Source organism: Haemaphysalis longicornis, unplaced genomic scaffold (genome assembly GCF_048455015.1).
Source record: "Haemaphysalis longicornis isolate Haplotype H1 unplaced genomic scaffold, Haemaphysalis longicornis Haplotype H1 scaffold_14, whole genome shotgun sequence".
In the NCBI taxonomy this organism is placed as follows: Eukaryota; Metazoa; Arthropoda; class Arachnida; order Ixodida; family Ixodidae; genus Haemaphysalis; species Haemaphysalis longicornis.
This window is the reverse complement of record NW_027526245.1, coordinates 30831971-30847557: the sequence shown is the minus strand read 5'-3', so window position 1 is coordinate 30847557 and position 15587 is coordinate 30831971. Positions and strand designations below refer to the sequence as shown.

The following is a 15587-nucleotide window of genomic DNA, read 5'->3' as shown; positions in this document are numbered from 1 at the left end:
TAAATCTCCTGTTTAGTGCATGTGGATGATGTACAAATATCTTTTAAATCTTGTAACATATCCATATGTGAACGTCAAGTCCAGCTTGGAGCAAAGAAACTTTCTTGTTGGGCAGACGAAAATGGTTTCCAACTTAATGCCATTAAAAGTACCTGTGTCGTATTCTCAAGGAGACGCGGAGTAATGCCCCATCCTGAAATAAATCTCAATGGTGGCCCAATTGCTTTTACAAACGAACACACGTTTTTTGATGTGGTGATGGATGAAAAACTCATTCATATCTCACATCAAACAACTAAAAAAAATGTCTAAAACAATGAATATCTTGAAAGTCCTCTCTCACCAATCATACGGTGCAGATAAACAACTCCTGATGCACCTTTATACCGTTTTGGTAGGGTCTCGTTTGGATTACGGAAGTGTTGTTTACGGGTCGGCCACAAAAACAGCTCTAAAAATGCTCGACCCAGTGCGGCACCTGGGGCTTCGCTTCTCGTGTGGTGCTTTCCGTACGAGCCTGTATGCGGAATGTGACAAATTGTGCCTGGAGTACCAGCAAATATATGTTGATTTTTTATATGTTTGCAAAATATCATCAATCAACAACCATCCTTTTAAACCTGTTTTTATGGATACATCCACGTCACAGCTCTTCTTAAATCGCCCATCAGTTTCTGTTCCCTTCTCACAAAGAGGGAGACAGGAGGCGGCTTTACTTAATGTCTCCTTTTTAAACATCTTGAAATCATCTTGCATTGATTTTATAGCACCCTGGCATCTTCGCACTGTGTCGTGTGACTTATTTTTCATTCAACTCGATAAAAATAGGCTACCGAGAAATGCGATTCTACAACTCTTTCTTGCAGTGCAGAAGTACCAGTGTACAGAATTTTACAACGACGCCTCCAAAACTGCCACCGCCGTGTTATGAGCTGCGCACGGACCCAATTTTAGTTTTTGAGACCATGAATGTAACTTGTAGCATCTTCCCAGCAGAGGCTTGTGGAATCTTTCTTGCTGTGAATCACATTGTCAAATGTCATATTCCAAAATCTGTCAGTTACATTGATTCCCTAAGCGTTGTACAGGCATTGTCATCCCGAAAGAAATCCAGAAATTACGTCATCAATCTTGCTCCTAGGATAATTATGTCGGCATATGATGGACACCTTGAGGTGACTGTTTGTTGGATCTCGGGCCACTCGGAGATCGCTGGAAATGAGACAGCAGATGAAATGGCCGCTGCTGCACTCACACGCATGGTGCACATAAAAAGAGTACCCTATACTGACTTGAAACCACACACAAAATAACAACTACGTAAAACATGGCAAAGACATTGGAGTGAACAGAGACAACCAGCTCCACATTGTAAAATCACACTTGGGACGATACACAACCGATCAACACCACAGACACGCAGAATTTGCCTTGGCAAGGTTACGGATAGGCCACACACATGTAACACACTCCCACTAGCTCACGGGATCCCCAAGACCCATGTGCAGCGGGTGTGGATAGGGCCTATCCGTAATCCACATACTCATTCAATGCAAGGCACTTGACATAACACGACGCAGACACTGCCCACTACTATACACATGACTTATTCCACAACACCCGTCATACTTCTTAGGAGACGAGCCCATGTATTCAGTCAAACTGTTTTTTGAGTTTCTTACGGGCGTAAAGTTTTTCCATCTCATTTCTTATCATGCATCTTGACAACCTGGCCCTTTACGCCAGTCATCTTCATTACATTGTGTTTTACACTGTTTATTTTTACTTTTCGTGTCGCTCTCATTAAATGACTTTTGTTTGGCCCTATTTGTCTTAAGTTGGCGTTGCGCCAATATATCCAAACATCATCATCATCTTTACTTCATCTCCTTTCAAGCCGTCTTAAGAAGTGTACACAAAGACGTTGCCGTGGAGACCTTTCTTTGGGCAATACAACAGTCATGCCAAACCACGGGGAAAGATAAGTTTAATTTAGCTTAACACTGCCTCTCCTGGCAGGGCTGCTTTGGGAGTTCTGCGTTTCTATATTTATTCTTTTATCTTTGTTTTTCTGGGCGATTTTTTTTTTGCAATAGCTGTATGTTATGTTGTCACTTAGTAGTACTTTCTCCTTTGGTGTTTGTGTTAGCCAGCTAGTTTGATCTCCCGTCGTTGGTACCAGTGTTGTTGCCTTCCTTTATTTCTTCGTGACATGTTTTTTCTCGGCTCGAGAACTCCCATTGTTTTTCCATGGCGCCTGTCTAACTGGGGACTTCGACTGCGACCCGCTTCTGTTGCGCCCCTCCAGCCTTGGACAGTAGCAGCTGAACCGTGGCCGTACATAGTGTTTCGTTGTCACTGTCGTGCCTCGTACTCCGTTGGCTCCATTTGCCGGTGGCACGACAGCCTTCCCGAGTTTCTTTGTGCATTCTGCATACCGGGGATGTGCGCCTCAATGCACAGGGCGGAACGCTTCACTCGGCCATGTCCCTCGGTCGGGGTCTCTATACGGCACTCTGTACGGGCCGTGGGGAAAACCTAAGAGTGACGTCCCGGTTTCAGGCAGACGTGACACACCTGTCTCGTTGGTCGATAACCGATTTATGGCGTTTCCCCTCCGCCTGACCTTCGAAGGTGATCAACGCCGCTTTCGACTTCCCGAGGATTTTGGCTCAGATTATTTCTTATTGGGCTCTGATTCGCCGGCCGTCCAGTTGTTATTGCGATGTGATATCGCCTGGAAACCCATGAACGACTCGCCGTACTTCACATTCCAATTACAAAACGCCACATAGGCGATAACTTTGTTGGTAATACCCGTGAGGGTCATCCAAGAGAATTTTCTCAAAGCGTCAGCTGTGTCTATGTCTGACACTTGAGGTGCTGACGATTGAGGTATACTTAGCGTTTCTCATTCTTGCGACGTATGTGTGCAGTACTTGGCTGACGATGTCCTACTCCCTTCTCTTGAGTCCCCCGCTTGGTGCGATTATAATTTTGATTTTGCCTTTGCGTAGCAAGGGCGGGCGTCCGTGTGGCTTTGTAACTGAAAATACGCGTCGCATCCCGCCAAAAGGAATGCTAGCAACAATGACAGAGAGCTGTGCAGCAACGTACTTTTAACTGCACCTGAGATGAAAAGAAATGTTTAAAAACTTGTTCCCGGCCAAAGCAGCAGTAATGTGCAACCTTTCGCATTCCTTTACGCTGTTTTTGAATCACTTATTGAAATCGACGGAATTGTGTTGAGACGTAAGGTAGTGTCACATTTACATACCCAACGGCGCCACCATTCAGCTTAAAATTGTCATTGCAAAATTAAAAGTATTTCCGCTGCTTAAGAAATTTTTTGTGAACTTCGAAATTTCACTGCAAAATTAGTTATTTCCGCCTGCTTTAGAAATTCCTTGGAGTTAAAGCAGTACATGAAGTTATGGGGCTCATATAAACTATGGTTGATGACAGGGTAAGAGCGTAGCAAAAGCTCTGCCCACGAGCGTTCTGTGGCCACTACCTGACTCTCTATAATTAAAAGAAATAGTTCCTTGTATTGCAGCTGTTAATACCTATGATTACTAATATTAGTGGACGACAGTATAACTATTTGATTATGAAGTCGTATATATGTATATATATATATGTTTCATTCCTAATAATGAATGATTTTCAACCGAAAAAGAAACAGTCGTCCTCATTGAAAACATGCTCAGGAGAAAAAGTTATTCTTGATACAAACAGCTTGTAGACTATTTTATACTTAACTCAAGGCTATCTGAGATTGTTTTACTGTTAGACAACAGAAAGATGACACATAAACAACGCGCGTGCGATCTTTGGGTCTGAATGGTTCAAATTTCGATCGCAGCACGTTGCTTAGGCGTCGCGTTCTTGGAGAAAGATAATAGTCGTCCGTTATATTTGCACGGGCTCGTCGCAGTGCGATTTTTTCTTCTCTTTGCGTTTGCACTAATTATCAAGAAATGTAGTCGGTACAGCATCTTCCACAGCCATCATGAAATTCGAATCAAGCGTCGTAAATGCAAGGTGGAAGAAAGGAGCTGTTCATCACCGCAATCAGGGATTTGACATTCGCCTAATAACCCTCCGCCAGAAGTATTTGGACACACCCCAGAGGATTTCACCACTATGGGCACCCTGCCGAGGGATTTATAGACACCCCCAGGATGATACTGACAACCCCCCAAAATCGAAATTCTGGATAAACCCCTGGACCTAAGGACTCATTTATGTATCACGGGACCAGTAGTATTGGCTCATCCGGTTTGGAAGCTGGAGTTATCTTCGAGACCATGATCGCGACCGAGGCCCCAGCGCCACTTCTGCCGCCTTGTATTCTGGATACCGTGAAAAGCGGAGCAAGCTTATCAACTCGAAGCAACCACTTTGAAGCGTGAGCTGGCAGTTATGGTGAGACGAAAGATCACTCCGAATGCGAGCACAGAATAAATACAGTGATGCGTAACGCATAGCGCATTACTGAGGCCACTGTACGCTGCCGACTGCGTCTATAACAGTGTTCAAGGACGAAAACAGCCTCCGGAATGAAGCAGACCGCCTCACGGGTCAAGCTCACAAGCATGGTTCAATAACCCCGGTTATTAATGTTTCTTACATCGTCCGGCCCCGCCTGTGGTGGCTGTTAGCATCCTTGACTCGTCACGAGTACGATCGTTATCTGAAAGGCTGAGTAAGAGGCCCCGTTTCCTAACCCTCTACCGCGAAGTGGAAGAACTGGAGTCATTTCCGCCCCCGTTACCTCCGTAGCCTACTCCCCTGCTAGCGACCCTCACGTATGGAACCAGTTTAAAAAAAAAACCCGCCTGCATCTTCCCACGGGGGGAACTCGGGTAAATGCGTCGCAGAGTGGTGGGGGTATCGCGTGAATGTTGCGTAATTTGGTATGGTTTGGGAATGCTTAATTGTTATTTCGTCTTTATTATTCTTATTTATTGAATGAAGGAGAAGCGAAGGCAAGGAGTGTAAAGTTAAAGTCTGTCTTTTTTGCTTGGTGCCGTCAAGCATAGCGTCAAGTCAAGGGAAAGCCAAGCAAAGACGCCCTTGACTGAATTCCGAACGCGCGCTCCGCCGCTTATATACACACCGCCCGCGTTGGAGGGAGAGGAGTACGGGGGAGAGACGCGCATGCGCACACTTCCGTACACAAGCGCGCGAAGTTTCCACGCACCCACCACGCCGTTATCACGTGTACACGCCCTGCCGCCGTTACTGTTGAGCGCGATGCAGCGCACGGGTAGCTACGACGCCTGCGCGCACAGACGCGCTCCCCCCACACCGCCGCAGCTGTTGTTGAGAGCGAGGATGGTACGGGGGAGAGACGCGCACCTGCGCCTCGGCGCCGACAACATCGACGACTGACATCGCGAGCCTAAGAAATGCTCCGCATTTAAAAACAGGAACCCGTCAACGCCCATGTTCTCAGCCCACCCTGAACGCGGCTGCTTGCAGGGCGCGAGTACTGCGACGGAGGCAACTGGGTCTACTGGGAGGCCACGTGCCCCAATGCGACCAAGACGGACTCCAGCGGAGTTTCGGGTAAGCAGAGTTTTGAAAGGCGATAGTCATTCTTGGGCTAGTTCAACCAAGAAATTTGGGTCTGTCTGTATGTCCGTGACCCGATTCAGTCACCCGACCAAAGTAAAACAAAGTCTGCGCAATAGTTTTATATACTCACAGCGAAATCTAAACGTCTAAGTTCGCTCTATATGTTCATACTTATCAAAATTGTTGAACGAAAACAAGACATTACGCAAACACAAGGCAGGAATTCAATACATAAAGGATATTTGCAGTACTTCATTATTTAAAAAATTATAGATGCTTGGTTTTTCGAAGTGAAATACTACACTAAATGCAGAACGAAATTCACACTGTCGCCTGCTGTCGCTCGCACCAATATAGCTTCTGGTTGTATTTTAAGCATTCAAGCGGCAACAATTACGAAAGGTTCCAGTAGATAGGTTTTAAGTTCTGCTTGGAACGCATCTGGATTAAGGCAACGCAGTTCTATAAACGTTTAGGTAGGCCGCCTCGATTCATGCGCGTCTCCTGCGTACGGCAGCGCTGGCATTGAGTTACCCGGCCTGGAGCAGTGGAACGCGGTAAATTTTAATTGACCTCAGCAAACCTTTAGCGTGTTTACCTTAGGAAGGGTGAAACGCAGGAGAAACAGCATGAAAGGTGAGCGGAAAAGCGAAGGGAAGCATTCACTTGGCAAATGTCGAAAAATAATTCTTCGACATTTGCCTAGACTATCGTCTTTTGTCGATAATATGCAGACAACTGTCGCCTGCCGTGGCCCGCGCTCCTGGCGGCACTTGAGAAATCATACGACAACAGCAACGAAAGGTAGCACTAGATAAATTCCACGTTCCGTTCGGAACGCTCGTGGAGTCGGGCAACGTGACTCTACAAATGTTATAGTAGGGTGCCTCGACTAACGCGCGTATCCGTGGTACGGCAGCGCGGGCATCGGAGTAATCCACTTGGAGCAGTGGAACGCGGTAAAGCGGTAAATTTAAATTGATTTGAGCAGACCTCTAGCGTGTTATCTTGGCAGGAACGAGACGGGAGAGGAACGCCATGAGAGGTGAGCGGGAAAGAGAAGGAGGCACTTACTTGGCAGGGGCGCCAGTCGACTGTCGTGTTTTGTCGACATTTGCAACGACTGGAGCGGATGTGCGGACATTTTTGTTACGTATGCTTTGCGTATGTTGCGTATGCCCATGCTTTTCTGTTACATATTTTCCTGCCAAAACGGGACAACGTATAACCCGCAGCAGCGACGACCTTCCTGTAGATTCACGAAGTGGGAACCATCAAGGCGCTCAATCCTAGCGTGCGCGTCCTCACGGAGGCAGTGGATTCTACGCTATTTGAGGTAGAATAGTGCGAATGGCAATAACCGCAATAGTATTATAAAGGCCATTACCAACTCACACACACACATCGTGTGCAAAGTAAAACACGCAGAAATCTTTAATACAAAATTATCCGTAAGGCTAACTTGCATTTTTATTAAATCCTATTGACTGCATGAAAAAATCAATTTGTTCGTTGAACGGGATGCAATGAATGTTTGTTAAGTACCGCTTTCAAGTGACAAGGGTTACGGCCTGTTCTAGGGAACCACTAGCTAATTCAATGTAAGATTTGTAACATTCCACTATTTAAAAGACGTAGTGTAGCGTAGGGAATTGTGAACAAGCATAAAAATAAATATTCTGATTATATTCCCAAACCAAACATCAATCTGTATGCAAAATAGCCCTAAAGACTTTACATTTGCTTCGAACATATATGATCGAATGGGGTGTGGTTATTTCAAATTAGATTCAGAACTTGAACATAAAGCGGCGTAGTGCATGTTGACGGTAGGTAGGAGTACCAGGTGTTTGTTTTTTCGAAATGCCTGACTCAATGTGAAGTGGTTCGAAGTAATAAGCTGCCTTTGTATGACCAAAGGTACTTTAAGGCAGATTTTTGAAAGGGGAAAGTAATTCCGGACATAAAAGCATAAAGATGCAGCGCGAGTTGGAGTCACATTGGCAATTTTCATTCTTCCATCGCCTGTGTTGGTGAGAGCCCTTGAACATTCAAATATACTGCTTCAATACTCACGCAGCCGCCTTCGTTTCCAAACGCGAGTTGGTAAGGAGGGTTTTAAACGGTACGGGAGCTACATCAGGACTATATGAAGCGCAGCGTACTGAAGCGCTCCCCATTAGTTTCGACCATGGAGGAAAGAATACTCAGGAGAGGCCCTTAGCATCCTAGTGTGGAGGAAGCGACGTCATTTTTCGTGACCTCATAGACAGTGTTGCCTAGTTTCTTATGGCTGCGGCGGCTAAACCTGGCAAAATGCCACAGAAATTTTTTTATGGCGCTTTGACTGTGGCTTCCTCGCTACGTTGGCAACAAAGCGCGGCAGCCGCTGGGGCGTCGTCGTCGTCGTCTGCAATATAGTGTGCACTACAGCTGATTTCGCAGCGTTTCTTCTACTGCCAGTTTTTTGTCGCCTAATGTTCGATCGAAAACAGCACCCGATGGTTATTAATTGGACTGATCGATGAGCATAGTTGCCGTTATCTTGTGGCGATATCTCGTCGATTCGCGCAGTGGTTTTCCATCCTGATCGGTCTGCCGGTGAAAAGATGCGCGTTTGCAGCTTCGGCAGCGTCGACCCACTTTCTGCGGCGATTTGCTTCAGTTGGGAATCTATTCTCAACTAACACAAAACAAAGTGAGGCAGACACGTAGTGCCCTTTTGCTCGACAAATAGCGCATGGGCAAATATACGTACCTGTGAATCGCGAGTGCGACCTACAACCCGGTACGCAACAGTGAGCCATCTTGCAAACCATTGCAGCAACTTATTCAGGTGAAATAGAGATTACGACAGTTTTAGTTTCATGAGTGTACAGAGTTCATGTGCGGAAACGTGAAAAGCGTACGTAGTCTACGCGCGATGTAGTTTGCAATTCGTGCGCGACGCTCGCCTCGCGTAGGGTGCCTGGATTCTCAGCGCCATCTACGAACAGACACTGCAGTAGCCACTCGTGATCCCGCTAGCCTGTTGCTATGACGACGACAAAGGCTACTTTGCCAGGTTTAAGAGCTGAAAAATCGTCCTTCTATTTCAAAAACGAAGGCCGTTTTTCGATTGAACCTTTAGGTGAGGGTTAGAATGGGCAAATTGACGGCGAAATCTGCAGCTTATAACATGACATCGCACGGTGGAATTAGCGACGAAGCTGTTTCCGCTGCGAAGCGGGAGAGCAGGGCGATGCCATGTTAGTCAAATCAAACCGGAAGGAGCAGAGGATAGTGAGAACAAGGGCGGGGCTCAATGGGCTCCTGTCATGGCGGCTGTGGCTTCACAAACGTAACGTCAGGGCCTCTCCTAACCTTTTCTTTCCTTCATGGATTCGACCAACCGGGGTCAAGCTTTCCGAACCCGGATGGGGAGCGATCCGCGGCCGGCGGCTCGCGTCGGTGGGTCCCGTTGTTTGTATCTTCCTCCAGGTTGGCCTGAATGAATTACCGTGCCACTTGACCGCCTCAGTTAGTACATGTATGGCACATCGTGCATGCAGACAGCTTCGTGCGACCGTATAAACAGTGCGTACTGGCGTTAAAGGGGCCCTAAATGGGCTTCCTAAGATTTCGATTTCATGCGCGAAATACTTAGATTACGTGTTCATGATGACACATACCAAATACGTACCAGGGGCCTAGAAACGACCAAAAAAGGTCGTTCTTTCTTTTCTTGCTTACATGTGAGTCTTTGCCGCCCTTCAAGGAAGCACTGACGCAGCTTTTGCGAGGATGACGTAGCCTATATGACGCTGAAGACTACGGCTTCGCTGTAAGCGGGTTGCCTTTAATGCTGCAGCCAATCAGGGTTCCCGGCTGTGGAGGAAGCCGCTGGCGCACGTTTCGGCGGTTCGGGCGACCCCTTACGCGAGTGGCACTCAGGCCCGGCTTATATTTCTAGAGGCGAATGTCGATCACCGCCATCCGTCACATCAGCTTAGCTGAGTTGGTAGATATAGCGCGTTGTTTACATGATATGAAAACGACTGTGGCTTAGCTCCGCTAACCTTGGATAAGCAAAACAAAAGCTTCGCTTAGTCTGATTGAGTCTTGGTTTCGCTTGGTTAACCTTGCTTGGTTAACCTTGCTTTCGCTTGGTTAAATTTGCTCCCCCGAACTACGGTGTTATCCCAAAAGACAGACCATCTCGAGGCGGAGGCGTGGCATTGCTAATTCGACGTTCAATTTCTCATAGTTCAATGCCCCACGTTCCGGAAACTGAAGCGGTGTTCTGTAAAATATTGTGTAATGGTTCAAGCTTGGTGACAGGTTGCGTTTATCGGAGCCCATCTTGCGGTGGCGAGTGTTTAGTGGCCGTTCATGATTTTCTTCAGCAACTTGTTCGTAGATCTGGAGTCATGCTGATGGGTGATTTTACCTTCCAGACATAAACTGGACAAACATGCGTCACACCTCACCCAGTTCAGAGGCTTTAATCAATCTCATGCAAAACTTCAACCTCCGCCAAGTGCCCGACGCGTTGTCAAGTAACAGGTACCAGTAAACTGGATCTAGTACTTATAAGTTACCACCAAAACCCTGACCACGCTCACGTTGAAGTCGTCGAGGGTATATCTGACCACAGAGTACCAATCTGCCGAATAACACTTGGTCATGGCTTACGGTTCGAATCGACATTAACTCCTGTCGCAGACTTCAACAAAGCCGACGAAGCTAGTGTGTCAACTTTCTTGGCTCATGAATTTTATAACTTCATTGATTTGGCCCATAATCCCTCCACCACTGTGGACGTGCTTTGGCTACGATGCAAACACATTGTTTCTCATCGCACGAATAACTTCATTCCATTACGACTTACGCGCCCAAAGAAAAAGAATCACTGGATTACAAGAGAAGTTTTACGCGCAAAGCGAACGGTTAAACGTCTACAGAAGGCAGTAAAGCAAGACGGGGGGCAGACGAAAAACAAAATTACGATCTGCAATTGGAAGCTTCAAGAACACAACCAAAAAAGCAAAAAACATTAATGTCACGCACCGTCATTCATTACTGGTCACTCTCAAAATATTCCGGACACATGTCCGCCCTAGGAAGGTAGGCCATGGCTAGGTCAGCTCGTATACCCCCGGGTAACCGATAATTGCGCCACTAGCGCCAATTTGTCCCTGGTGTTTGGTAGGCCAAACTGTCGAAAAAAAAAACAACAAAAATATCACTGATGCTGCTATGGCAACGGTTTCATTGATGCGTGAGGAGAAAACGCCGTGCCACTTATCGTCTGCTATGGTCTGAACAAGCGTGACTGTCTTTGTGTGCCGCAAGCGTGCACAAACACCGCTTGCATTCTTCTTTTCAGATTGTGTTGCTGTTGCAAATCTTGCTTTCGACAGTTTGAAGTTGCTAATTTGCTTGGACTCTCAGCACGTGCACAAAACATTTGTTCAGTTATCTTGCTTAGTTTATTACGTGCGAGCGAGCACGCCTTGAAGCGTCACAATTTTGTTTGGGGCAAAAATAGTAGTAGGCGGATATGTGGTTTATTCACTGATTTTATTAGCAATGTATCGCAAGCAAAGTTCAATACATGGCACAATAGCACATAGCTGTGTATCTCGTATAGTAAGTACAAATGTCCGCATTCTGTGTCGGTTACACAAACATAAAAGACATCTTCGTACAATTCATCGTACACAGAAAATTGCTGCAGACGTCACCACGTTCATTTGCTGTACACAATACAATTCTACAGAAAAGATGTTTCATAAAAACCCGCGTTTGTGAATAAAATGATTATGAAGTGAGATGAGCAGCACTTTTCGCCACCATTACAACCACTGGATATTCTTATTTTCGTAAACTTGCTCGCCCAAAAAACCTTTTATAGCTAGTGAATTTTCTGCGTAATTTCACCATACGTCACACCTAGTAAACGAAAGAAATTCCACAATGGATATCAATAAACAACACGTAAAAGCGAAACAAATTTTGAGAGGGCGAACAAGGTACAAAAAAAATGTGTCCTAAGCGAAGCGCAGCTCGGCCGTCGCTCAGGTAACTCGATGTTATCGTAACACGGAATACAAGCGGTGAACTACCACGTAACTAATTTTGGGGGCTTCTTTCGTGTTAAGAAGCATTGAAAGGTGGTAATGTTGCGATTAGAAAGTGATGGTCGGAACGCACTAAAGACCCGCCGCGGTGGCTCAGTGGCTAAGGCGTTGCGCTGCTGAGCACGAGGTCGCGGGTTCGATTCCCGGCCGCGGCGGCCGCTTTTCTGATGGAGGCGAAAAGCAAAAACGCCCGTGTGTACGAGATTTCGGCGCACGTTAAAGATCCCCAGGTGGTCAAAATTAATCCGGAGCCCTCCACTACGGCGCGCCTCATCGCCTGCGTTGCGTCGGCGCGTTAAACCCCACAATCAATCAATCAACGCACTAAAGCCAAACCAGTTCATAGAAGAAGCACATTAGGCGAACATAAATTCTAACCTTTTCTATGGCAGAAAGAAAATGAAGAACAGCCGCTTACCAAACCGATACCGAAGCGACATTTTCGTCTGTGTGTCCGCTGGCATCACTCGGCTCATGAGATACTGTCGACAAGTATCTTCACATGCTTACAACAATACTGACAAATGCGTTGTACCAAAAAAAAAAAAGAAATTGACTGTAAAGCAACACCAGCCGATTTTTCGGTTCGCCTTGCTGCCCTTTTGATAAGGATACCGCTTGCGTCTTCATAACTTTGACTGAATAAAAATTGTGCTGACCTGCCGTCCGCTGGGAAGCGGAAAAACTTTGCTGTGCTATTCCTTCCCGAGTTGTCACACCGCACAGCATCGAAGCACGCGTAATGTCCTTTTCTCAGTTTCTCTGACATTTTGAGCCCGTTCGCACTCCAAGACACCAAAATTTTCACCTTCAAGGCATACTACAAATCTTCTACACGTGCATACAGTGAAACGTGGCAGGAGCAGACGGACAGGATTACACCAGAAGGGATAAGAGCGATAGTGCCGCCCGTCGGCGCAACAAATCAAGCGAATAAATAAATAAATAGGGTGGCAAGAAAGCAAACAGCCAAGGACACATTTTATTTCTACCCATAATAGAATAACTTTCCTTTATTGCTGCGTATGGTGAAAAGATAAAGCCAGATATGCAAAAGTTGCTGAATTTTCCCTTGCCTACCAGCGTCATGGCGGCACTTTATTTCGCGATACCGAAACTAGCCGAAATGTCCGACTCCTGAGCAGGCCGTCCCACACTATCATTAGGACAGAAAATAGATAAATCTAATGCTTACAACAACTTTTCCCACTGAGTACTCACAAAAGATAACGGGCAAATGCCTCAGCTTTCATTGCCTGAGAATGATCCAATCAACCCAATAAGTATAACTAACGAAGGAACCTGAAGCCTTTTGCTTGGGCTAGACCTAAAAAAAGCTTCGGTGCCCGATAACATTCAAAACGCATTTCTTTGGCGATATGCAGATTCTGTAGTAAATATCTTGGCTTGGTCTTCCGCCAATCTTTTTCGCTGTCACAGCTTCCACACGACTGGAAAAAGGCCAAAGTTATGCCAATTCCGAAGTCGGGAGATTGCGTTGACCCTTGTAACTTTAGACCAATTTCGTTAACCAGCACACCGTGTAAACTAGTTGAGCATATTATCCTAAAACACTCTACAGTTTTCTTGGAAACAAAAGGCACCCTGTCACCTTGCCAACATGGATTTCGCAGCAGATTATCAAGAATTACGCAACTAACAGAAGTTGTTCATGACCTAGCATTATCTATTAACAACTGTTTCCCCACTGATGTAATATTAATAGACTTTTAAAAGGTGTTTGATTGGTTATGCCATAATAAATAATTGCGAAGCTCCGACACACAATCGGGGACGGACCACTAACACGATGAATAAGAGAATTCATTACTGACCGTTCACATTTTGTCATGTTCGACCAAGTGGAATCTGAAACCGTTCCTGTTACATCTTGGGCACCACAATGCTCCATTCTTGGAGCACTGTTATTTCTCATTTTCATAAATGATATCACGAAGAACGTTTCCTGTAACATAAAGCTATCGGCCGACGACTGCATTGTTTATAAAGAAATTACCACTCATTCGGATCACCTAGAGCTTGCTGATTCATTAAACCATCTTGCCCAGTGGTGCGCAGATTGGCAAATGTCAATTAACCTTAATAAAACTGCGTGCATGAGTCTAACAAGAAAGAAAAATCCTATTAACTATGTTTGCAGTATTAACGGTGTGAGACTTGAAAGAGTATATCAACAAAAATACTTAGGTGTAACAATTACTTCACAACTTAGACGGGATGCAAACATTGACAAAATAATTTCAATTGGGCTGCGAAAGCTACCTAATTTTCGCAGATGTCTTCGAATGGCTCCACAATCTACCAAGCTTTTAGCCTACACTACCAGCGTGAGACCGGTACTAGAATATGCCAGTACAATACGGTTTCCCCAAACAGTCACTAGCGTAAATAAACTTGAAAAAGTACAAAGGAAGGCAGCGCGATTCATTTGCGATTGATATTGGCGTACTATTTTCCCGACAAATATATTATTCAAGCTGTGGCCTGTGGCCTTCTAACACACGCGGCTAGAGCGAAACAGGCGTGCCTCAAATTTCCTTTTCAGCAATTCACAAACATAACAAAATCGAGACATCCAGGTACATTCTCCTATCAAAATCCCGCACAACCCGGCTACACACCCCCATACTCTAAAAGAATATTCTTTCCAGAACGACACCTTCAAGAATTCTTTTCCCCCTAGCTATACGAAAATGGAATAGTTACCCCTCCGTTACTAACACAAATTCGCTAAAAGACTTTGCCTCAAAAATAGAAAATGCAACATGTTAGCCCACCGTGCCTCCGTGGGTAGATGCATTACAGCCTCCGGTTGAACCGCTTGGGCGGCCGAGGACTATACATGTGTGCTGTTATTTGTAGTGTTTTATGCCTTTTCATATAACACTCCTGATCTGGTAGCGTTACTCAGGTTTGAAATGTATTTTTATGTATTTCCGGCTACATATATGTGTTTTGAAATTATTAGTTCTTTTTGTGTTTATCGTTTGTTCTGTAAATATATTTATGTATAACTATACTGGAACATCTTTCGTACTCTGCTTTGTATACTTTGAGGACCATCGGCGTTAAGATTGCAGTTCTTTCTTTTTCTTACCGCATGTTTCTGCTGTTTGTGTAGACTACGTGTATGTAAAATCTGCAAGCCCACCTGCTATGGTCTCGGGAAAAGACTGGCACTATTGAATATAAACAAATAAATAAAATCGGAAGCTTTGGAAACATGTTTAAAGCCCCTTTCAGCAATGGGCATGCTGTATTACCAAAACAGTGGCAGTACGGTATTTTCAAGCATGAAGCAACACTGCAGATATGCAGAGTACACTTTGCGTGGTCCCCGAGCAGTGATATTTCGTACTCAGAAGAAAAAAAATACCATTTCTAGGTTCGAAAAGTCCCTATTTTACAGCACTTTTCCCCACATGTTTCTTTAAATACCCTGCAAATTTCATTGCATTCTCTTTTTCTAGCTGATCTTTACGTGATTTCTGTTCTGTTTTAGGCGTTAGCCAGCGCCACTTCGGTCGACTTTACGAAGCCTTGGAGACGCAGACGCCGTTCGGAGAATCAGAGTTTCAGTGTGAACCTAATTCGATTGATTTATTTTAAAGCGCCGATGCAACGCAGGCGATGAGGCGCGCCATAGTGGTGGGCTCTGGATAAAGTTTGACCACCTGGGAATCTTTAACGTGCGCCAAAATCTCGTACACACAAGCTTTTTTTTTCGCCTCCATCAATGAGTTAAATTCCACAACATAGGCCACTGAGCAGTGTTTGACTATGCATTGTAGGTTTTGTACCTATGCATTCCACGTTTTGAAACTTCCTTTGCATGCTCTAAGTTAAAACTCTTCATATGAA

The 15587-nt window shown here is 45.3% G+C and overlaps 1 protein-coding gene across 1 annotated transcript in view; it reads left to right on the top strand.

Annotated features, from left to right (window-relative positions):
• Positions 1-5393: 5393 nt before the first annotated feature.
• Positions 5394-15587, top strand: part of LOC144164827 (carbonic anhydrase 12-like) — a 52621-nt gene continuing 42427 nt past the window's right edge. Inside the window, exon 1 of the mRNA XM_077695089.1 lies at positions 5394-5574. The gene's annotated coding sequence lies outside the window, so the exon portion shown is untranslated. The remainder of the gene's footprint in view (positions 5575-15587) is intronic.